This window comes from Panthera pardus, unplaced genomic scaffold (assembly GCF_024362965.1).
Source record: "Panthera pardus isolate Hobbes unplaced genomic scaffold, ASM2436296v1 HiC_scaffold_19, whole genome shotgun sequence".
Lineage (NCBI taxonomy): Eukaryota > Metazoa > Chordata > Mammalia > Carnivora > Felidae > Panthera > Panthera pardus.
In genome coordinates, this window is record NW_026526754.1 from 22,181,669 (window position 1) to 22,206,590 (window position 24,922).

Genomic DNA, 24,922 nt, shown 5'->3' on the forward strand with positions numbered 1-24,922 from the left:
ATAGGGAGGGGGACAAGACATAAGAGACTCTTAAATATAGAGAACAGAGGGCTGCTGGAGGCGTTGTGGGAGGGGGATGGGCTAAATGGGGAAGGGGCTTAAGGAATCTACTCCTGAAATCGTTGCTCTCTCTATGCTAACCAATTTGGATGTACATTAAAAAATAAATACATTAATTAAAAAAAAAATGTTCTGCCATCTACATGGCCCTTGAAACCAGGCAACATGAATTTATTTTGAAAGAATTCAAAGTGGGTTTGAACACAAGGGGAATGACTGAGAAGAGCCAAAGGTACCTTCTCAGCTGTTGGAAATGCCCCGGATCCTGAGAGGGACATAGCATCTGTCAAGACAAAAGTCGGGGCACCTGGGTGGCTCAGTCGGTTAAGCGTCCGACTCCGGCTCAAGTCATGATCTCACTGTCTGTGAGTTCGAGACCCGCGTCGGGCTCTGTGCTGTCGGTTCAGAGCCCGGAGCCTGCTTCGGATTCTGTGTCTCCCTCTCTCTCTGCCCCTCTCCTGCTCATGCTGTCTCTCTCTGTCTCAAAAATAAATAAAAACACTTAAAACAATTTTTTTTTAAAAAACTTAAAAAAACAAAACAAAATAAAACAAAACAGGGGCGCCTGGGTGGCTCAGTCGATTGAGAGTCCGACTTCGGCTCAGGTCATGATCGCACAGCTCATGAGTTCGAGCCCCGCGTCGGGCTCTGTGCTGACAGCTCAGAGCCTGGATGGAGCCTGCTTTGGATTCTGTGTCTCCCTCTCTCTCTGCTCCTCCCCCACTCACGTTCAGTCTCTCAAAAATAAACATTAAAAAAAAAAAATTTAAAAAAAACAGCCAACAATCAACAGTACGCTTAAAATTGTACATTTCATCATACATTAATTCCGCTTCACTAAAAGAATGACCAGGAGGAAAATAACCAGTGCGAGTTCATGTGCCGGGTGGGAAAGGCCAAGTGAAGCCAAGCTCCAGCCAGATGTTTCCTCCAGAAGCTGCGCTCAGGAGCCAAGACGTCTCTGACAAGACGTCCCTTCAGACAAAGTTCTTGGCCTCTTCCCTTGCTTTTTACCTTGGCTATAAACAGAAAATGTGTTCTCAAATACAAACTGAAAACAAATGAACGAAAGACATCAGTTTTCCTTGGTGATGAGTTACTACAAAAAAGAATCAAGGGGGCGCCTGCTGGCTCGGCGAGTGGAGCGCGTGACTCTCGATCTCGGAGTTTTGAGTGTGAGCCCCATGCTGGGTGTCGAGAGTACTTAAAAAAATAAAATCTAAAAAAAAAAAAATCATGATATAATTACTTTCTCTATTGCAATAAAAAGAATGTCTACCCTAGAGTCTGGTATTCATGTTTATATTACAATGCTGTTTAAACTCATTATGGCTTTAGTATTCATACACCCACTGATGACCTATAAAAAGCAGGAATAAGCAACTCTCTGCTTCAGGCACAGAAGCAGCATATGAAGCAAACACAAGCCATGAAAGATCTACTTAATTCAAACGTGGCGGGGGGCGGGGGGGGGGGGCGGTTCCAACACCATCCCCTCTACACCAGGCCCCCGATGCACCAGCACAGACAGGAGCTTTAGCCCACGGGAGTTCACAGACCAGGAGAGGTGGCAATCGGGCTGGTAAATAATATGCTAAGTGTTACCCCCAAACTAGGAGCCAAGTGTGACGAGTGAGAGGGAGCACGGCGGCTAATTCCGTCTGGGGGAGCCAGAGAAAGCGTCAAGAAAGAAAGGGGACCGCGTGGTGGGCCGTGACAACAGGCAGGGCCCAGACAGGAGAGAACAGTGTGAGAAGACCCGGGTGGGAGAGGCGCACGGCGTGCTACGGGGCCTCAGGCCTGGGGAGAAGGAGGGCGGGGAGAGGCAGAGGGGACGGGCAGACCGGGGCCACTTCCAAGGCACTCAGAACGGCCCATGGAGGAGTCTGGAAGCCTGGACTCATCCCGCTGGAACGGGAGGCACCAGTACTTTGTAAACAGATGCTTTAAAATGTAACTGGCAACAAGGTGAGACCTGGGTGGAAGGAGGCTGCTGCGGCCGAGAGCAGAGAAGGCGCAGGCCGGGGCCAAGAGGGGGCAGGGCCCGTGCGCCCCTATCTCACAGCCAGGCCCAGGAAGAAAGAGCATAGCAGGGACCGACAGCGTGGGGCACCATACAAGGACGCGACAGGGACGCGGAAACACTGCTGCCCCGGCTGCTTCTTCCCCAACACAGGAGCCGCAGACTCAGGGAGAGAGCCCGAGACTGGGACTCACAGACTTACAGGCACCTGTGGAACACACTGGCGGACAATCCTCCGCCCTCCCCCTGCCCCGACCTAGAGACCCCAGCACAGAGGGGACGAGCAAAGGGGGAACGGACGTGACCACCCGAGGGGCCACAGAAGTGTGGGGCTAGAGCCCTGGAAGGGGTCCAAAGGGCCAGCAAGGGCGCCAGAAGGGCCGGGGAAGAGCAGGCAGGCCGGAGCGGTCAGCCCCAGCGAAGCGGGCACTGGAGGAGCCCCTCAGGGATCTCGCCCTGGCAGGTTCAGTCCAGGGCCACGAGCCGGGAGAGTGGGTGGTGAGAAAATTAGAGAAGCGCTTTCCAGAAGTGCCGGTGAGTCCAGGATCTGCGCGGCTGGAAGGAAAAGCAGAGGGGATTCTGTTTCTGAGTTTCCGCTCTCGTGCACCATCTCATACGCCACGGTAATCCTAAACAGGAACAGCGGACCCTCGAATAACACGGGGTTGGGGACGCCATGCCCACAGACAGTCAAAAACCTGTGGGTAACTTCGGAGTCCCCCGAGATCGAACTCCTAACAGCCCCCCGTTGATCTGAAGCCTCACGATGACGGTAACAGCCAACAAACACAATTTTTGTACGTATTCTTATGACGAAGCACGAGAAAAAGTGTTAAGAAAGTCGTAAGAGAAAACACATTTACGGTATTATATACCGTATCAAAAAAATTCACATGTAAGTAGCCTGCGCGGTCAAACCCGGGCTGTGCAGGGTACCCGTTTGCACACGGGCCGCCTTGGACCCGCAGGGGCTCCACGCAGGTGTCACCAAAGTGCATCTTGGTTTGACTATGCCACGCTTTTAAAAGCCTACCACGGCCCCCAAAGTGATTTAATGGAAACAGAATGAAATATTTATGTACAGTTGAGCCAATTAAGATATCAGACCAAGAAAACATAAGCTAAGAGGCCTCGCCGTGCTTACTCCTGTTTCTTTTTTCTTTCTAATTCTGTACTTCGCTGAACTTTTCTTGCCACTACAAAAGTAATTTAGGCTCGCTGCACTTTTGTGTTTTGAAAGGATGAGGGTCCAAGTTTGCAGACTCGGGGTGACGATCCCCCTTCCTGAGAAGGAGGAAGCAACAGTGGGGCAGGGGGTCTATGGAAAACCATGGAGATGGGCTGAAGCTAGAGCCGTTCACACCCCACAGCACTGTTTTCTGAGCAAAGAGTAACCAGTGGGCTGTGGGTGTTACAAGTGCAGGAAGCCACTGAGATCGGGGAACGGTTGCTGCAGGGAGAGCAGCCGAGCGAGTGGTGGGCCCACGAGGTGCCTCAGACCCCCACTTTCTAACAACGTGATGGGACTGCTTTGCTCTGCCGTCCAAGAGCCCAGCTCAGCACCCAAAGGCTTACGCGGGGCTGGAGAGTAGCCACGATGACCGATGATTCGGTGGAAAACCAGGTGTCAAACAGGTGTCAAAGGCAAGGCCTGAGCTGAAATGACCCGTTGTGGAATGCAGGAGGAAGGGGAGAAGCCTGACAAGCCAGTTGGCAGAAAATTCTAAGGAGCTGGAGGTCCTGGTGAGACTAAGAACCGGGTTTGGAGGAAGTGACAAGGTGGCCAGGTCGGACGGAGGCTGGATCAGCAGGGCAGTTCCAAGAGCTCAGCAGAGGGGCCCTTCGGGATAAAAATAAGTTCCGGCACGTGGCTGTGCAAACAGGCTGCGACCTGAAAGGACGTGAAGGGAAAGGTCTAGTACGTCTGTCCCGGGGCATCAACCTTCATCCTGGATGCCAAGTGAGCCAGGGTGGAGCGGAGGACTATAGGCCGTAGAGTCGGAGCTGGACTTGCTGAAAGAAGGAAAGAATGGAGTGGCCACATAACGTGCTGTAGTGTATTTACGGCAATTACGTTCTCGAACGTTCCTTCCATCATTTTGCAATCGTGAAAGATTTCGTTTGTGCTTTCAAACCCTACCAATAATGTATGCCGTACAAAACCACGATCTTCTCAAATTATTGAATCCAAAGAACAGAATATTAACATTTAAGGGGGAAAAAACCCAACAGAATATTAAGCCAAGTAAAGCCAAGCCTCAATAGTATGCTGGCACATTATCCACACTGTGACAAGTAAACTTATTTAAGGTTTCTAGGAAGGTCTTCGACACTAAAATACATAACCGCTCTAGAACAGGCCTTGGATGCTGCCGGTCATAGATGGCAAATGGAGAAACGCACCCACCAGGAGCCAATCTCATGGGTGCACGGGGATGGTGCTGGGTTTTCCTTCTTTCCCACGGGCCATGCTTCAGTCTCTTACTGGGTCCTCCTCTTTGTAGGTGCCTCGGTGGCGGTGCTCAGGCTCAGCCCTGGGTTTTCCCTTTATCTCCGCTCTCTCTAAAGGATCTTCTGGGCTCTCAGGCCCACGAACGCTGCTGCTAATGATACACGTATCTGGGAAGCTCCGAAACGAACGGTACATCACTGAGTAGATCCTCCCCAACAACCCCCTCCGTCCACCAAACCCTTACGGACCTTCGCAGCCCCGTAGGGCGTTACCTCCTCCAGCTAGTTGTCAAGGTCAACACATAGGAGTCACTCTTCACTGAACTCTTCCCCCACCTGCCCCCCCAACCTCTTCACATCGAACCCTCCAGCAAGTCCTGTGGGCGCCATCTCCAAAACCGGCCCAAATCTGCCCTCTTCTACCTCCTGCCCGGCCAAACCACGGCCACGAGCCCTCCCCCAGGCAGTCCGCAGGGCGCCTCCCCAGCACTCCCGGTCGGTCTCTACCGTCACTGCCTCCCTCACCCCATGGCCCACCCTGAATAAGGTTTCACAGATACAAATCAGATCATACTCCTCCCTTACTTAAAACCACCCAACGTTGGCTCGGAGCCTGGAGCCTGTTTCCGATTCTGTGTCTCCCTCTCTCTCTGCCCCTCCCCCGTTCATGCTCTGTCTCTCTCTGTCCCAAAAATAAATAAAAAACGTTGAAAAAAAAAAATTTAAAAAAAAAAAAAAAAGGGGCGCCTGGATGGCGCAGTCGGTTGAGCGTCCGACTTCAGCCAGGTCACGATCTCGCGGTCCGTGAGTTCGAGCCCCGCGTCAGGCTCTGGGCTGATGGCTCGGAGCCTGGAGCCTGTTTCCGATTCTGTGTCTCCCTCTCTCTCTGCCCCTCCCCCGTTCATGCTCTGTCTCTCTCTGTCCCAAAAATAAATAAAAAACGTTGAAAAAAAAAAATTTAAAAAAAAAAAAAAAAAAAAACCACCCAACGAGGGCCTCTGCCGTTAGAGTAACATCCAAAGGCCTCCCTGTGGTCTAAAGCTCTACCTGACCTGGAGCCTGCTGACCTCCCCACCTCGCGGGCTGCAACATGCCCTGCAATGTCCCGGCACACCCCCAGGACGCTGCGCACTCTGCACCTGTCTGTGCAGTGAGCTGAGGGGCAAGGAGCGTGCCCGAGAAGACTCAGGGACACGGAGGGGAGGCGGTGGGATCTGGCCGGGGTGGGGGAGGCGGGGGCGCGGTCAGGAGTCTGGGAGCCTTGCGAAAAGCAGTCGGGGAGACGTGCGGAAGGGTTGAGGGGAGAGAGGGAGAAGGGGAGGAGGAGAGAATCCCACACTTCTGGGGGAATCTCCATTTCCAGGGTGTCATCCTGAGCACGGGCTGGATGAGGTGGCCTCAAGGACGCGCTCACCGATATCCCAGAGGTTTCACGGTTATCCCCGCGCGAGAGCCACAGCCTGTCTCTGAAAGCTTTTTCTAAAGATCCCAAAAAGGTAAACGAACCCTCGGGAATTCTAAATCCAGAGATACAAAGAACACCAGAGTTCCAAACCTCTCTTAGGTGTCCTGTCCCAGGGAACGGCTGGACCTGAATCAGGCTGGCGAATCCCAGGCTCTTTCCACGTCTTCCTAAATAGGGTTTCCTTGTTTAACATGACATGAACTCTTGCAACATCAGACTCGCCCAAATCCAAAACACTGGGAGCATCTGACGTGCTAACGTAGCTAGCTCTCGGTTGCAAATTAACGACAATGTAAGATATCAGAAAGGCCAATCACTACGCACCCCCCGTGCACCCCGGAACTTTACATACATCATTACCTTGAAGCCGGCCGCTAGCCTAAGAGCAAGGCCCTAATATGAGCTCACTTCAGGCACGAACAGATGCAGCCTTACAGCTGTAGAAACCTGCCCGAGCTCACAGCCAGTGAAGGGTGGACGTGGGACCGTTCTGACTCCAAAGCCCATGCTCTTCCGTTAAAATACACCGCCTCCCAGGGCACTTGGTGTTAGAAAATGCATTCTGTAACGAATAAATTGAATTAGGGAATATGGAACTCTAAGAATTCAAAACATTTCAACACAGAACTGATACTGTAAGAGCCTGTCTCGAGAGACACTGGCGGCCTCTCTATCCTGCCTGCCCCCTGCTTACTGGGTGCTGTAAACAAACAGCAGCCTTTCCAAAGCGCCAGCTAAACACAGAGCCCTCCTCTCCTCCCACGTACCGGGAGCACTCCTCAGGCAACCGGTATTTATTAAGTCCCTTTCGCCCTCTAGACACACAACCCCTCCACCCCTCCCTACAGGCTCGAGGACACCTCCCGCTTAGGGCTCGGCCCCTTCTCTTCTCTCCTTTCCCACCACCAAGTTTAGGCACCTCGCCTCCGGCACGTGCCTCTGCAGAATCCTAATCTCCACGGTCGGTCGGTCGCGAGGTCCAACCACCCTCCATGCAGCTGCAGGAGTCATCACCAAAAATCACCCGGTGCGTCAGAGTCAGTCTGGTCCTTTCAGCCTTGCCCATGGCATTCAAGGCCCCACTGAATCTGGCTCCCCTTCCTTTTCAGGCGTGGTGCTCGCACTCTCTTTCACACGGTGCTTATGCCGGTTCCCTCACCATGCCCTCTTACCCCTCTGTGCTTCTGTTCCTGTCTCCTCCAAGTTGAGGAATCTCATCCTCTGCTCAGCCAAATTACCCATTAATCAAGCACTTACCAAGCCCCCACTATATACAGGGGATTGTAGGATGACGTAATTGTTTTCCAAACTGTAAGATGCTGTGCCAACGTGAGGCATTATCTTGGGCCCATTAGGATCTGGATTTTATTAGACAATAGGATTCTAACAAGGTTTTCCAAGAATGGAACAAAACTCAGTGGTAAGCAGAGCTAAGATTAGCAAGACAAAGACATGTTTGTAGACAGAGGCAAAGCAGTCAGTGAGAGAGAAAAAAAATCAAAGAGGCAAAAGTAAGAGGAAATGACTGAATGCCGGTCCCGAAACAGGCTGACCAAAGAACAGACACAGAGTTAATGGGAAGAGGGATTCTCTCTTCCTCAGAGGTAAAGGAAAGAAAAAGACTGATGGACATTGGGAGATATTTTAGCTAGAAAAAAAAAACTCAAGGTTGAGCGAATTCTCCCAGTGGCCTCTGTCTCCTCCATGCTCCAGAAGGTAGCCATTCATCAGTGGTAAAGCAAAAGAGTGTATTTTTAAGTAGAAAGGGACCATGAAAGAAGGAAGGGTCCTGTGTAATAAAAACTTTAGGGGCGCCTGGGTGGCGCAGTCGGTTAAGCGTCCGACTTCAGCCAGGTCACGATCTCGCGGTCCGTGAGTTCGAGCCCCGCGTCAGGCTCTGGGCTGATGGCTCGGAGCCTGGAGCCTGTTTCCGATTCTGTGTCTCCCTCTCTCTCTGCCCCTCCCCCGTTCATGCTCTGTCTCTCTCTGTCCCAAAAATAAATAAAAAACGTTGAAAAAAAAAAAATTAAAAAAAAAAAAACAAAAAAAAAACTTTAACCTTGCCCAAAAGGAGGTCTGGCCTTTGTCCTCGGCTGACAGTCTGATTTCGGGTGGGACCTGGCCACGCCATTGAGACCAACAAGGTGGCTCCGAGGGGGGCTCTGGGGCACGCAGTATCAGCATGGCAATTGATGAATCACCCAATTATGCTTATGGAAGGGAACCCCAAAGAGGACTCGAAACACCACGGCTCCTCTGAGTTTCCCTGGCTGGGAGTGCCCCGCGCGTGCGAGCCGTCCCATCAATGCGGGGGATGGGACACATTCTGGATCCGAGAGAGAAGAAGACCCGAGCTTCACCCTGGCTCCCTCCTCAGACTCTGAGCCAGAAGCCTCTTCCCTTGGCTGATTTTAATCTTTATCTTTTACCTGTAAAAAAGCCTCGACTGTGTCCTAACAGCTTTCCGCAAGTTCCGCGAGTCCTTCTCAATAACAATCAAAACTGAAGGTGGTTTTGAGAACCCCAAAACTTGCAGCTGGTGTCAGAAGCGAGGGTGGTCTGACAGGACTGTTCCCTCTAAACTCTGGAAGTGACCCACTCTCACAGTCGACCTAACCACGTCTCAGATGCCGCAGCTGAATGGTCATGCGGCCCGTTGTGAACACTGACCCTGGACACTGGCTTTGGGGACACAAGGGAGTACAATGAGTGTGCACACTTTATGCTCTGCTCTAGTGTTTGACTTTTTATACAAAATAAGCTGTATTATTTAAGTTAACTTACTATTTTTTTTGAGAGCGATAGAGAGTGGGGGAGGGGCAGAAACAGAGGGAGGCTCGAGCTCACGAACGGTGACATCGTGACCTGAGCTGAAACCAAGAGTCGGACGCTTCACCGACTGAACCACCCAGACACCCCGAGCTGTATTATTTTTATAATTAAAAACACTATTTTTAAGAAACATAATCCCTAGGAGCCACTTCCGGAAAATTATCCGGTAGATGATCTGTAGCCTTGCCCCGCCTGCAGTGGAGCCGGGAAGCTCTCAGATCATCAGGAAAACGACTTCTCAGTTCATTCCAAACATTAGGTTCCAATGCAAACTTCTTTCTTTTTTTTTTTTTAATTTTTTTTTTTTAACGTTTTTATTTATTTTTGAGACAGAGAGAGACAGAGCATGAACGGGGGAGGGGCAGAGAGAGAGGGAGACACAGAATCGGAAGCAGGCTCCAGGCTCCGAGCCATCAGCCCAGAGCCCGACGCGGGGCTCGAACTCACAGACTGTGAGATCGTGACCTGAGCCGAAGTCGGACGCTTAACCGACTGAGCCACCCAGGCGCCCCTGCAAACTTATTTCTAGTCCCATTGCCTCAAGTTACGGAAAACGATACTATCGGTAAGAGTCTCGAGCCTGCAGGTAACACTTTCAGTAAGAAAGCAGAAACGTATCCATACTTTTGTCTGAATCCAGACTGCTCTTAATGAAGTTCCTTTTCGTTCCGTTCCTGCTAACAGTTGTCCTTTTCTAGAAGGGGATTTCTGCTTTTATAATGGATGGATTAGCACGGCTGCAACGATCCAATTTGCTCACTGGAAGCTGAGGCGGGCTCTGAGCCACTGGTAGCAGGAATATTTCTGTACGCGTTTTACGCCCTCTGCTTTGAGCTGAGACATCCGTGCGAAGAGTTCCTTCCGATGGCTGTCGAACGAATTCTTTACGAAGCTACCTTTCGCGTCATCCTGTCCTCGAAAGTCAAGGTGAACCCACCCGTCTAACTCCCAGAAATACACAACGCCCAAGTAACCTCAATAACCCGAACCCTTCTACCTCGAACACCTCCCAGGGTGTTCAAGGAATGCAATTCCACACTTCTGTTCCACCCCATTTGTTCAAATACCCCAAGAGCTTTTCCCTTTAGTCGAGTTCTGACTTCCTAACCAGCAAGCTTAACAAGGTGACCTCTCGAAAGGTGACTGTAGGTGAGTTCAGGTTGTACAACAAAGAGATGAAACTCCTCCTCTGTGAGGGGAAGAGTGTAGGGAGAACTGCATATTGATCCAGGTTTCTAGACCACCTGAGACAGTTAAGAGTGAAACAGATACATACATGAGCAGCAGGGACAGACACTAAGCAGACTCACTGCACAACCGATCACGAAAGGAAGCATAACGAGTCGGTTACTGGTAAGCTAGCAAAGTGTGTCGGTCCAACAGCAGAGAGACTTAGTTCCAGCAGCAGTGACGCCTCGGGAGGGATGAACCTTGGCTGCAAGAAAAGACGCAGACGTTGTCCTGAAGGCTGACCTGATCGCCCCAGATGCCCAGTCCGGCAACCACCCCCCCGCCAAAGATCGTTGATTGGGGGAAGGGAAGATCATCAGGAAGATGGGCGAAGAATGGGAGAATGATTCAAACTTTTCAGAAAGAAGGGGAGAACAGGAGCATTCGAGAAGCCACGGGCGAAGTTCAAGAAAGCCCTTTGTAATGCTTGGTTATAAAGCACTCTTTACAGGTTACGGAAAGGTTTTATAGCCACTCTCTCTTTTGGCTCTAACAACAACCCCGTTATTAGTTTATGAGAGGGGGAAACCGCGGCTCGGGAGAGCTAAGTGTCACGCCCAAGGTCAGGCGAAAACCTGGGGCTGCGATTCGGGCCGTATCCCGAGAGATCAAGAGTGACAGGAGACACCTGGAAGGGAAGGCAAGCGCAGGCACAGAGGTGGCACAGAGGTGCCCCCGAGGAGCTCGGGAAGGTCGCAGAAGCGCGGCGTCCGGAGGAGAGGGCGCAGGGGGGGCCGAAGGAAGGGCGGGCCGGGGACCGGGAGTGGCCGGGAGGCCGGGGTGTGAGCAGCCCGCCCGGCCCCGGCCCGGCCCGGCCCGGCCCGCCGCACTCACCCGAGGCCCGGGCGGGGTCGCCCGGCGCTGCGGCTCCTCCCGGCCTGCGGCGGCGGCGGCGGCGACTGCAGCGGCCGAGGCAGGGACGCATCATGCGGCCGCGCTCATGGCCGGGCCGGAGCGGGCCCCGCGGCTCGGCTCGGGCACGTCCCGCCGGCCCGGTCTGAGGGAGGCAGCCGCCGAGCAGACACGAGAGCGCAGAGCCCTGCCTGGGGAGCCGGGCGGCGCGACCCCCGGAAGTGAACCCCGCGGGGGTCAGCGGCGCCGCGCTTGCGCAGTTCCGGCCGCGCCGCTCGGGCCGCGGAGAGGGCGCGGGAGGCGATTGGTGGGGGCTTGGAAGTCGTCGTGGAGCCGAGAGGCGTAAGGGCTGACGGTTTTCTGCCGCAGGCAGCTCGCAGCCGAAAGCTCCTCTCGCCAAAATCAAAGGCTCCATCCAAAGGGACGTGCGGAAGGGAAAGGATGGGGGCTACGGGCTGCCGCACGGTCCAAGCCGCGCCGTCAGGCTGTCAAACTCGGTGGAGCGCTCTCGTCCCGGAGGCCGCGGGGGCGGCCCAGAGCCAGCTTTAGGTGTGGCTTGTACAGCGTGCGGAGCGAGAACTCAGAAAAGGGGGAAATGGAGGAGCGGGGGTGGAAACGATTGGGCCGGAAAGCGCGTGGGGAGAAGGGGAAGCGCCCTGGACTGGGGGCTGCTGGGGTCCGCTGCGCCTCCGGACCCCGCTCTGAGCATCCCAGCGATTCCCTCCGGACGATAGGTCCTAAGGGCTTTGAAGGTAGACACATGCTTTCTTTCTTTGACTTTCCTATAGTATTGGGGGCGACTTCCGCAGGGCTGGGAAGTAGGTGCTCAGTGTTTGTTCTTAAACTGGTAAGTGCTTGCTAAATCGTTGTAAGATTAATGACAGCCAAGGGATCTATCAGAATCTCCCTGTGTGCAAGCCACCTTCTCGCCATTTACCATTCTTGCTTCCAGAAAGTCACTCCGGCTACACTTTTGGAAGTAAGGGTGGGGGATGCATTTCAAAGTTGAAACTTTTGTGACTGTACCTTGTACCTCTGTGTTCAAAATGGGGCTGTGAATTTAGTTCACCCTCTCTGAGCCTCCCATCTCCTGCTGTCTTTGTTTTGGGATTTGTTTCCACAAGGGAGGAAAGTGAGTGAGGCCTTCCATCAGTGACCAATTCTTTTTGCATGGGCTGAAAGAAAGGATGATTATCTGTGAATAACACCGTGACAGCAAGCGGGCCTGTGCTTGGGATATCTTTGTTATGAGCAGAGTTAAAAGAATAGGGCTTTAAAAAAAAGAAAATTTGCTTAACAGATGCGGAACTGGCTTGAACTTTCACCAGACAAAGTTGACTTTATGCCTCATAGCTATGGACAAGAATCATTTGCATCGCCTCTGCAGCCTGTAAAGTCATAAATAACTTAAAGAAAGGAGAAGACCCCAAGGAACCAGATAACCCAGAAGGGTGTGCCAGACAATGTCTAGTGTTCAGTGAAGACGCCTAATAATCTTTTTGGACCATTTCAGAGTCTGTCACAAAAAAGTGGAGGGTAGAGGGATCCCCACCCCATAATTCTGATAGCTCCCAACTTGTTTATATTGCCTATGCTTTTAATCCTGGCGTATCTTGTGTATCATAATTTTGACAGTGCGCCGCTTTCCTAAAGGAAATGGCGCGATAAAAGCATCCATTAAAATATTTAACAGTATTTAGCAGCAGTTGGCAAAAACAATCAACTGTTATCAAGGGTTTGTTTTGTTTTGTTTTGTTTTTTAATCTCGACAGAATTGGCATGTTTTTTCAAAAGGTCTCCTGCGAGTCATTTCCCCTCTCCAAGCCTCAGGGTTTTTTTGTTTATCTCTAAAATAGGAGATTAGATTTGATTTCTAAGGTTTCTTCCTGTTTTAAGACTGTGGTTCAACCCAGAGTGTTTTGCCTCTCCCTGATTTCACTGAGGCCCTGGGACCAGAAAACCTAGTATTTCCCATTCCCCTTGTAGTGAGAGGAAACTTCCCACCTCCCGGGTCAGTTCTGTTTACCCTTCAGGAGCTAGGTTCCAGCTCACCACCTATCCCAGGAAGCAGCCCTTTTAAAGTAAAGGCTCTGTTCAAACATGTGGAAAGATGCTCGGCCTCATTTGCAGTCCGAGGAATGAATGCAAATCTGAAGTACAAGGAGATGCCACTTTTCACTTAGTAGGTTGGCAAAGATAAAAGGTTCGGGAAGGCTCTGTTGGCAAACAGCCCCGACTGATGCAATTGTAAATTGTTCATCTCTTTGCAGAGCAAGATAGCAATATGAGCCACAAAAATTTGACCCAGCAATTCCCCTCAGGAGTTTCTCCTACAGGTAGCCTTACCCCCGTGCACAAAGCTGTTTGCCCTGGAGTTTGTTCACACGGTAGCACGCTGTAGAAGCGAAGCAAAAGACTGGCAGTGCCCTGTAAGCCTGTGAATATATTAGGTAAAATACGTTGCAAAAAAAAAACAAAAAACAAAAAAACGTTGCGCACGCAAAAGGGAACAGCGTGCTTTACAATTGTAAAAAGGAAGTGAGGCGTGTTTTCACGAATTCAGATATCTGGTCTTCAAGCTATATCGGGTCTATTGTTAAAACTGCGTGTTCTTGTGTAAGAAAGCAGAGCGGGGAGATATATACGTTTATATGTACGTAGGCTATCCCTGGACAGATACACAAGAAATGGGCATGTAACGTATTGATTTTTTTTTTAAGTTTATTTATTTATTTGGAGAGAGAGAGCAGGGGAGGGGCAGAGAGAGGGAGAGAGGGAATCCCAAGCAGGCTCCGCGCTGTCAGCGCAGAGCCCTACTCGGGGCTCGAACTCACGCATGGTGGGATCGTGGCCTGAGCCGAAATCAAGAGTCGGGCGCTTAACCTACTGAAGCACCCAGGCACCCCTGTGACTTGTTAACTTTCTAGCCGTGTGTTTATTTTTAGAGACACAAAAATATAATTGAACGGAGTCAACACGCTACAGCAGGTGGGGAGGCACCTCACAGAAGAGACTGTCCAAAACGTGAAAAAGTGCTTGTTTTCACTAGACGCCCGGGAAACGCAGACTGAAACCACAGGGACGTGTTTACACGCCCACCAACATGGCCGGAATGAAAAAACACCGAGCCCTGGCAAGCACCTGGAATAACTCGGAGCCTCTATCCGCTGCTGGTGGGGGGACAGGTAATCGTTAAACTCCCTCCTAGGGCGCTTAGGAGTATCTGCCCAAGCCGCACGTGCACGGACCTGTGCTCACCGGAAGACACCGGCTGGACGGTTCACAACCTCAATGTCCGTGACCGACAGAATGGATAAATGGTGCGTACTCATACAATGAACTACCGTGCAAAATAGAGACCAGTCGCACAAACACGTGTCGGGTTAAAGAAGCAAGACCTGAGACGGTACGTGCTGCGTGGTTCCATCAATAAAAGGTTCGGACTCCCGGCGAAACTGGTCTTTGGTATGGACACACGTGGCGGGGCAAGGGTTACCCGCGAGGGGGGGTGCCGGGCTACTAATAAAACTCGGTGTCTTGGTCCCGGTGCCAGCTGTGTGTTCCTCCAGCTCTTCCGCAAGTAGACAGCGGCAGAGAGAGAAAGAGGCGGGCACTTCCGGAGGTTGTACAGTGGAAAATCAGAGGTTCGTTCTGGAAGGGGGTTTGGGTTTTGCCTTAGGTTTTCCCGCAGGTTCTGTGGTATCGAATGCAACAGCCAGAATTAGGGAAGCTAGAAAGCTGACCGTCCACAACGCGTGGGTATTGGACGAGGCCCCGGGAGTCTCAAGAGCCCGGAGTGGTATGTCCTGAGCTCCTCGGCTCGGGCCACCTCGCCCCCGGCTGTGGGTGGAGCCTGCTGGGGTCCCCCGCTCGGTGGGGAAGGCGAATGGCCAGTGGATGGGTATGGAGGACCTACTGGGTGCCACACTCTGGGCTCGGGTCTCTGTCGCCTCGATGGCTCTCTCATGCCCTTTAGGGCTTCATCCTGTGGCGCCTTCCTCCCTGGAACCCCGTCTCAAACTTCCCCCTCCCTGCTTTGCTCCTTGCCACGTGTCCGCTAACGCCATACGTCGTTCACTTCCGGTGCGTCGTTCACTTCCGGTGCGGCCCATCCCCGGCTGCAGAGCAAGCCTCACGAGAGGCGGGGAGCTCTGTTGCTCTTGCCTGCTAGTCCTTCCCCAGCGCCCATCAGCCAAGAAATCGACATTGAACGAATGAGTGGGCACACTGTGCGTGGCCCCTTTCCTAGAGGAACCAACGGGCTCAGCGAGGTTAAGCGGCGGCTCAGGGTCACACAGCTAGGAGGGGGAGGGCCAGGAGTCAGACGCAGGTCTGTCCTCTTTCCTGCTGGCCTCCCCATAGACTCACCTCAGCCTCACAGCCCTCCGAAGTTGGTGTGATCCCTTCGCACAGCCGGGGAAACTGAGGCTCAGAGTTAAGTGATGGCCTAGCAGGGACAGCACAGCTAGCTTGCAGACCTCCTTCTGTCTGCCTGTGAAGATCCTGTTCCTTAGGCCGTACCACGCTCCCCTAAGGAGGGGGGGGGGGTGGCCAGGCCGTACACTAGGACGGGGCTATACGGAGCCCTGCCGCCTGTCTGCTCCTGCTGCCAGGGCGCAATCACCAACCCGCCTGGAAGCAAGGCCCCGCCCATCGTGCTCATCCTCTCTTTGTCCTGTTGGCTCATTCAACAAGCATTTAAGGATCTACTCTGTGCTTGGCACCTTGTCAGGTGTTGTAGACACGCGAGTGAGCAAAAGCAGACAAAGTCCCTGCCTGTTACAGAGCGCATAGACTGAGCAAATACTCAAGTGCACGGTTACAAACAGGCGTGTTCCTATAAAGGCAAAGGACATGATGTGGTAAAAGGGTGCACCTGGGAAGCTGGCCTGCCCCCCCCCCCAGGGGGGGTGTCACGTGGCTTCCTTTCAGCTGTGATATGCGAAGGACACACGGGTATTTGATAAGCAAGGGGGTGTTGGGGGTGGAGGAAGAGGGTTCCAGGCAAAAGGGTAGGTGGGAGGCCTCAGTAGAGGGCAGCATCGATCCTCTGAAGCTCTGCAAGGGGCCAGTGTGGGGAGGACGGGGTGGGGGGCAGGGGCACTGGGGGAGACCAGGCTGGAGAGCTTGGAAGGGCCAGGTCGTGCTAACACCCAGAAGGATTCTGGCCACATCTGAGGGGCAGTAGGAAGCCACTGCAGGAGACGGTCACATTTGTGGGGTTTTCTTTTTTTAATTTTTTTTTTTTTTAGCGTTTATTTATTTTCGATACAGAGACACAGCGTGAGCGGGGGAGGGGGCAGAGAGTCGGAGGGGACACAATCCGAAGCAGGCTCCAGGCTCCCAGCTGTCAGCACAGAGCCGGCCGCGGGGCTGGAACTCACAAACCGCGAGATCACGACCTGAGCCGAAGTCGGACGCTCAACCGACTGAGCCCCCCAGGCACCCCCACATCTGTGGTGTTTACAGGTCACTCCAGCTGCCCTGTGCAGAACAGACTGGAGAAGGGCAAGGATGGAGGCAGGAAAATGTCAGCTCGTAAATGTCAGTGGAGCCATGGAATCAGAACCCTCCACGCTTTGCGGTCGGCGTAGCATCATCATTAATGGATGCCAAACCACTGGGTGAAAGTTCATTAGGAAAACAGGATATCTAAATAGCCTAAAAGTATCTTTCCCGCAGATGACTAATTATTTACAAAGGGGAAACGAGAACCTTTACGGTAGGGAAACATGTCACCGTCTCAACCGTGGGTCAAACGGCAGCAGCAGTAATGAGACAGACTGGCGTGGGCACCTCCTGATGCAACGACACACATCGGTGCCGCTGCCCGCACGGTGTTCCCTGACGACAAAGGGGCAGTCAGAGACACCTGAACCGAGAGGCGTCCCATGAGACAACCGGCCTGCGCTCCATACGCACATCAGGACAGAGAAGGAGACTGACTTCGAAGATGGAGGACGGCGCCCCAGCCAAGGGATGCACCCGGCCCCCAGAAGCTGGAAAAGGCGAGGAGGCCCTCCTCCCCTGGGGCCTCCAGAAGGAAAGATGCCCTGCTGATACCTCGATTTTAGGGTCTGACTCCAGAGCTGTAAGATACTAAGTCCATGTCCTTTGAAAGCCACAGCGTTTGTGGCAATATGTTACAAAGGGGAGGTGGAAATAGACATGACAGGCAGCGGAAAACAGAAGGGATGCCAAGTCATATCACCTCGTTTATCTGTGTAATTGGTTTCCAGAACCATCCCCTACTCAAAGTGGTTTGTGAATGTTGATTCAGCCATCCAATAAACTTACTATTTCTCCCACCTTTGCACAATATCACGAGATAATCTCAGCAAATGCTTTGTCCTGGATATCTGGTTGCATTCCGCCACCTGCCCAGAATCCGTCTCCTTCCTCATTTGCCTGTGGGGACCCGCCCTCCCCACCCAAGTAGCAGAGCGGAGCTTATCTTCACTCGTGTCCAAGTATGGCCAATCCCGTCATCCCAACAACCTGGCCTCAGAGGTTGGTTCAAAGGGCTGAGCACACAAGGAACGTTGGCCCATTTAGATCAAATCCTAGGTCACTTGCTGGAAATACTGAAGGACAGAGTCCTTTCCCCCCTGAGGTTGCTAAGTTGAAAGAACATAGGCCTGTTGCTACTGGAGACCACTTTATGTAAAAGCCCCTAATCCGAGAACGAAGCCAGCTCCGAGGGAGGTGGTCAAATAGCGGGAGTGACATCAAGTTCTGATGACATCATCGGCGCCCCTGGATCTTGCTGGGCCAGCCCCAGAAGTTAGGTGAGTTATGTGAGCCGATGTAGTCCCTTTTTTTTTGAAAAACCAGTTTGAATGGAGTTCTGCCACTTACAACTGAAAGAATCCTGATAAATACAGCTTCCGGGTCCAAATACACGATTTCTATCCGATTTCCTGATTCAGCAATTCGTGCGTTTCACAACAGGAGTATGGTTAACCCAGCACAACTTGGTCATCGGTGCTTCCTCTTCTGAGGGGTCAAATGGTTTTTTGTTAGTAATCTGTCCTGAATATTTCCCACGCCCATATCTAGTTCACTGGCCTGTGGTTGGCAGAACTTACTTTCTCTCCATCTTTGTTTAATGGCCACGCATCTGCCTCTGTCCACCCTTCTGGCAAGATCAGAATACCTTTTATGAGGCATGGAGAGACAGGGTTCATGTGAATCTCTTGAGGAGAAGTCACACGTTCCCCAAATGGAATCTGACCCTGAATGAGCTCCCATCTTCCAGCTTTACTGAATAGTCATTATCACCAGAGTCAGGTCAGGGGCTGCTGCCCTCCTTGCCTTCTGAACCATGAGATCCAGACCTGCCCCGAAATCAAGAGTGGGCTGCTTAACCCACTGAGCACTCGGGTGCCCCTAGACAGGGCTTTATTTCATACAAGCAGCCACCAGAAGGGGCATTAGAGTTCCGCGATGTAGCCGTGGAAATGTGTTTGGAGAACGTGAGTCCTCTCTCTGGAAACATATTCTCTATTTTGCTGGTGCTGGAACCAAGTTTGACATAACCCCAGTATTATCGGGAGTGGGAGACCTCCTATTTCCCATAGGAGACACTCCTATTTTTACCTTTTTCTTTTTTTTTAATTTTAGAGGTGTAGAAGCAGCAGAAACCAAAGGGCCTAAAGTTGTTTACTGTGCCGAAAAATTGCAGACTCGCCTAGAACTTTTGGTGCAAGTGAAGTGGGATCCATCAGCTTTTAAGATGACCCCTTTGAAAAAATAAATCAGGCCGCAGATTGCCCTTGTATATACCATGCACCGTTGCCTGACTTGTTTGAAAAGTGTGTTCATTAACGTCAAGACTTCACCCTAACTCTGGCATGGGCGGGCAGGAAATGGCAAATGACATCCTCGTCTTAAAGGTGGAGACGATCCGGGCCCGGAAGCAACCAGAGCCAGGCCTTATTCCCCCCCCCGCTCCCTGCCAGGGCTCCCGGGTCCCCCCACCCAAATCACCAAATCCCCCTCTCCCGCGCTCGCGGAACGGCCGGTCCCCAGGGGGGAACCCTAGTTTTGAGCAGATCCAGGAAACGGGATCCACAGTTGGACTCCGAGCGTGCTTCCGGGGACGGCGGGCCCAGGCCTCCCGTCCAGGCACAGTCGCGGTCCCGAGAGATTCGGGGCCGGGGTCGGGACCCTGACCGCGCCGGACGCCGGGCGCCGGGCGCCAGCAGCCAGCATCGGCCCCTCCCCGTCACGTGACCCGCTCTCGGGCCGCCCGCGCGGGGCGGGGGCGGGGCCGCTCTCGCGCCTGCGCAGACGGCGCCGGGAGGGGGGCGGGCACGGCCGGCTGACTGACAGCTCCCGCGGCTGTCGCCTCGGAAGGACCCGGCTCGCAGGCCCGCGCAGTGGCCGCAGCGCGGAGCCCGGAGGCGTCCGCTCGCTCCCCGGTCCGACCGGTCGGCCGGCGCCCGCCGCGGTGAGAGAGGCTCCCGCCAGCGCCTGCGAGAGGGAAACGCGTCAGCTGTCCGGGCGGCGCGGGGCTCTCCGAGGGCCGGCGGGTGAGGGGCTTGGGAGGAGGAGGGGGCGGCCGGATGACGCGGGGTCGGGGGTCGGGAGCTTCTGCGGGGTCCGCGCGTGCCGGGGGGAGAGGGTGGGAGGGGAGCCGGGAGCCCGCGGAGGGGGGGGGCAGTGCAGCGCCTGGGGGAGGATGGACAAGGGGTCCCCACCCCCCCGGTGGCAGATGGTTGTCGCCAGGTGGCTTTGGGGTGGAGTCGGCCCCTGGGTCCTGGGGGAAGAAGAGCCCCCAGACTGCTGGGAGGGGGGTGCCCGGAACCAGGAGGGGAAAGACATTTGCCAAGTCGTGCTGTGTGTTCAGTCTTAAGTTGGCTGCGTCTCTGCTCCCGGGGGGCCGGCGGGGGAGGCACGGTGGTGGGGGGTGGGGACAGGGTCTGGGGCTCTGGACGGGGTGGGGGGGGCGACAACTGTGCGCGTGCCTTCGCGGCGCTCCCCCGTCCCCCGATGCGGGTCAGTAGGCACAGAGGTTTGCAGAGGGCACGGCAGCCCAGGCGCAGCGCTGGGAGCTCCAACAGCTGGACTGGTTCGGGGTGGACTGAACCAGAAGCCCCGGGACCGGAAGGGACGGCAGGTGGTCTTCCTGGAGCCGGGTGCGTTTTCCCGCGTGTCCGGGGGTTTGTGCTTCGCGAGGTTGCCCCCGGATTGCACTCGGGAGGAGGACTTGGCGGTGGGCGCCAGCCAGCTCCCGGAACTCTGTGGGTCAGCGTGGGGCACGGGTGCCGACCTGCAGACTGAGCAGGAGCTCGCCTCTGAGCTGGCACAGGTGAGTCGGGGCTGGAGGCACGCAGACCGCTGTCAGGGACCAGGCTGCCCCCCAGGCCGCTGTCACCTAACGCTAATGTTTCTGATTCGTTTGGTGAGAGGCACCCGCTCCCGGAACCTAAGCCAGGGGAGCCAAGATACAGAACCGCGGAATTAAGCAAAGAAAAAAACACAAGGAAGATGGTGATTGGTTGTGCATGAGCGCTTCTCCAGGTCTTTGACACGTTTCTGGGTGGAAGTTTGTGTGCTCGCTTTGTTCAGAGTCTCTCCCTCCCACGGTCACCTGTTTTTAGTTCCGTTTTGTTCAGAAGTAGGACTGCTTACGCCTGTGGACAGGGGGCGAAAGGCTTCTGAGATCAATTCACAGCGAAAAAGTTGCCTCCTGAGATTTTCTTTTTCCATAAAAGAACTGAAGATGGCCTAGGACTCACATGTAGCGCTCTTAGTGATTAGCATATCGTCTCTAGCCTCTTGCGTGGTTCTGGGATACGTTCCCGTGGGTTTTTCTGTTGTTGTTTTGTTTTTGCGGGGTTTGTCTTTTGTATGGCCTGCGTCAGCTAACGTGCAGATAGTCTGAATTATTTGAGAATGTAACACCTAAGGGCAGTGACCAAAGCTACCACTCAGTGACGTGAATAAATTACAAACCTTAAATAATTTGCTACGGAATTCTAGAAAGTGAAGAAGAGTGATTCTCTCTATGACAATTAACTTCGGTTCTTCCGAGGTAAATTGATTCATGGGGACCCCAAGAGAGGACACCTTTTAGGACAAACCCTATGAAAGGTTTAGGATGGAATGACTCATTCTACATGCTTCCCCCCCCCCCCCACCCGCTTCCTTCCTCAAAAAAGAAAATAATCAGGTTGAAAGAAACATCAAAAGCAACCTGGGAAGATCTAAAAAAAAAAAAAAAGAAAACAACAAAGTCATGAAAATTCAACCAGCAGCAGGAAAAACATGCAAAGGAAGGAGTAAAACCCTGTTGCTGATGCTAACCCCCCACTTTGATGTGACAGAGTACTTTACAAAGGGCTCTGGCACAAAATCTCGGTTGATTTTCGCAAGAAACTTGGCATGATAGTGGGTGTTTCGTGCCCATGTCGCAGATGAGGAAACTGAGACCAGGCGACTGCCCAAAGTCTCTTAGGTACAAAGGGGCAGAGTGAAATGTTAGACCTAGCCATCGGACGCCAGATGCAGCAGCCTGCCATCGGCCTGTGGAGTGGGGTGCGGTGGGGGGACAGATGTGGCCCGGGGGCTGGCCGCGCGTCCTTCTCTCCCCCCGCCCGTCTCAGTCACGGAGTCAGCTTAGCTCCCGTGGCCTTCACCACATCCCCACCCAAGCCTGAGGGTCCGCGTCTACTCAGATTTGTTTCTCCGTCTTAGAGAAATCTAGTAGGAAGTATGATCGCAAGGGATCTCTTGCTCCATGGCTTGGTGTTTCCAAATAGTCTAGGTGTCTTCAGCTGGGTGGGGCGAGAGAGCAAGGCGATTCTAGGGAAACTTGCCCTTAGAGTTTTCCTCGCCTGCCACCCGGAAGAAAAATGCGGTTGGTTGTGAAACCCGAGGAGCTGACCCAGTAGTGTTGTTTATTTGACGCGGTATTTTATACGTGGCATCGTCTGGGTTATGGCGACTTTTTTTTTTTTATTGTTTTTTAAACAGGGCACAGCTGTTCTCATTAGGAAAAAACAAGCTTTAATCCCGCTTTCTAGATCTGGGCAGCGAGATCCGGAAAAGGACTTTGGGGAGGGGGCGGGGGGGGGTGGTTATCTGAGATCTGTTTCAGCAGGCAATGGCACAAAACAGAATGACAATTAAAAGGGCACGACAGGAGATGTACAGATCTGAAGAAGAAAGGTGATAGAGGTCCAATCTACTCCATGCTGAGGATATCGTGTTCTTTTCTGGACATCACATTTAATAAAGGGCAGAGAAAAAAAAAATCAAGACTATTCCTTGGAAATTGCTACAGTGGTGAATGAATTATGGCTGGGTAAGCCTGAGAACCTGGGGAGCCATGATCCCAGAAGGTTTAGGGCTGTCATTTATTAAACTTGTTTTATAGGGGCCCAAGAACCAAAGGACATAAGCTCTCTGTCTAAAGTTAGAGAGACTTTAGTTTTAAGGCCTTTATCGTGCCGGAATTGAACCATACCCCTCCCCAGTGGCCTGCCAGTACTCTGGGGAGCGAATTCAAACTGCTCACTGTGGTCTGCTTGGGGGGGGGGGGGGCTAGTTGACCTTGCTTGTGTCTCCAGCTTCATCACTTAGCACTCACAAAAGCCCCACCTTCTTCCTGTGCCTTGCACACATCCAGCTCACTCTGCCTCACTCTACCCACCCTGAAGTCCTTTTCCGGATCTCGCTGCCCAGATCTAGAAAGCGGGATTAAAGCTTGTTCTTTCCTAATGAGAACAGCTGTGCCCTGTTTAAAAAACAATAAAATAAAAAAAAAAGTCGCCATAACCCAGACGATGCCACGTATAAAATACCGCGTCAAATAAACAACACTACTGGGTCAGCTCCTCGGGTTTCACAACCACCGCATTTCTCTTCCGGGTGGCGGACGAGGAAAACTCTAACTGCCTCAGGGCCTTTGCACTCACTGTTCCTTCTGCCAGATTTCCCCATGGCTGGCTCCCTGTCATTCAAGTCAACTGCTCTAATGTCACATCCGTAGAACTTCCCTGACAATTAAAATAGTTTCTGCCTGGTCCCCAGCCCACCCACTTTATTACTTTATGGTGTTTTCTTTTTTCATAACAGTGTCACAGATGTCCTTCTTTGAGAATGCTTTTATTACGTGCTGCCCATTTACCACTGTATCAACAGTGCCCCAAATAGTGCCTGGCATATAGTAGGTGTTCAATTGATATTTGTTGAATGAATGATTTTTGTGACAGATCTTTTCAAAGATGGGAGGGATTGCTGCCTTGGTAGATACCAAGTTGGTTTTCTTGCGCTAGAGACAGTCAGACACGAGCTGACTAGCCAGCCATGGGGCAAGATAATTCAAGCATTAGATAGCTAGGAAAACCAGATAACTTATGCTAGTGCCCTGGGGCTGCTGTAACAAAGCACCACAGGCTTGGTGGCTTAAGACAATGTATATTTATTCTCTCACAGTTTTAGAGACTAGGAGTCCAAAATCAAGGCACTGACAAGGTTGCTTCCTTTTTGGGGGTTCAGAGGGAGGATCTGTTTGTGCCTCCCTCTCGGCCTCTTGTGGGTCCCAGCAATCATTGGTGTGTCTAGCCTTGGAGCATTCTTCTCGCTGTGTGTGTGTGTGTGTGTGTGTGTGTGTGTGTGTTTCTGTTTCTTCTTTTATTTATTTATTTATTTATTTATTTTTCTTTATTTTTCTTTTTTTTTTTTCTTTTTTTTTTAACGTTTATTTATTTTTGAGACAGAGAGAGACACAGCATGAACGGGGGAGGGGCAGAGAGAGAGGGAAACACAGAATCGGAAGGAGGCTCCAGGCTCTGAGCCATCAGCCCAGAGCCCGACGCGGGGCTCGAATTCGTGGACCGCGAGATCGTGACCTGAGCCGAAGTCGGACGCTTAACCGACTGAGCCACCCAGGCGCCCCTGTTTCTGTTTCTTCTAAGGATACCATCAAATTGGTCATGTTCCATTATGACTTTATCTTAATTTAATTACATCTGCAAAGACCCTATTTCCAAATAAGGTCATGTTTGCAGGTTCCGGGGGTTAGGACTTCAACATATCTTTTTAGGGGACGCAATTCAATGCATAACACCTTCTCACTTCAAGATCCAGTGACATTTTAAAGGGAGAAACTGGCAGGAGGCGCTGGGTTCTTTTTAGGGATAATGGCATGGATTTGGATATTTTTACATAAAGCATCATGGTCCTGGGGCACCTGGGTGGCTCAGTCAGTTGAGCGTCTGACTTCAGCTCAGGTCATGATCCCACAGTTCGTGAGTTCGAGCCCCGCATCAGGCTCTGTGCTGATGGCTTGGAGCCTGGAGCCTGCTTTGGATTCTGTCTCCCTCTCTCTCTGCCCCTCCCCTGACTTCGGCTCAGGTCATGATCTCACAGTCTCTGGGTTCAAGCCCCGCGTCAGGCGCTGTGCTGACAGCTCAGAGCCTGGAGCCTGCTTCGGATTCTGTGTCTCCCTCTCTCTCTGCTCCTCCCCGGCTCATGCTCTGTCTCTCTCTGTCTCAAAAATAAATAAACGTAAAAAAATTTTTTTTAAGTATTAAAAAAAAAAGCATCATGGTCCTTATAACTTGCAAGCTAAGAGGTGATCTGCACGTGTCCCAGGTGAGGAGGCCGAGGGTCTGAGCAATTGTGTGACTTGCCCGAGGTCACGAGGACAAGGTGAATCTCCTGCATCTGATTGCAAGGCCCGTGGCCTCCCCAGCCCTCCCTTGCCTGCTGGGACAGGTCTTACTAGCAGTGCAAGCCCGGGGTAGGACGGGGGATGTCTGATGGCCCTGCAGGAGCCCTGGAGGGACCATTTCCTCCCTTGTCCTTGTCATGATGGCACAGAGAAATGTGGGGGGCAGCAGAGCCCTGTCACCCCAGCACTAGACCGCCCGTGGCCGGCTTGGATGCATGCCGCAACATTAGGAGAACCTGCATTTCCCCTTGTCGGGCTTTTCCAGCGATCCAAAGTCTTTTCCATAAGGCTTCAAGAGTTCTGGTGTTCAGTGTCTTAGATTATG

General features: G+C 52.6%; 1 protein-coding gene and 1 long non-coding RNA gene across 4 annotated transcripts in view; both read left to right on the forward strand.

Moving 5' to 3' along the window:
• The first annotated feature begins 11,181 nt into the window (after positions 1–11,181).
• LOC109245598 (uncharacterized) lies at positions 11,182–14,454 on the forward strand. The gene is made up of 2 exons (XR_002070973.2): positions 11,182–11,665; positions 13,859–14,454. It is a non-coding gene; the product is annotated as an uncharacterized LOC109245598 (long non-coding RNA).
• A 4,772-nt stretch (positions 14,455–19,226) lies between these two features.
• KIAA0513 (KIAA0513 ortholog) overlaps positions 19,227–24,922 on the forward strand; it is a 58,943-nt gene continuing 53,247 nt past the window's right edge. For 2 of the 3 annotated variants that reach the window (XM_019413011.2, XM_019413014.2), the window contains exon 1: positions 19,227–19,365. The gene's annotated coding sequence lies outside the window, so the exon portion shown is untranslated. Of the gene's footprint in view, positions 19,448–24,922 lie in introns of all 3 variants that reach the window. The other variant, XM_019413012.2, reaches the window with a different exon arrangement.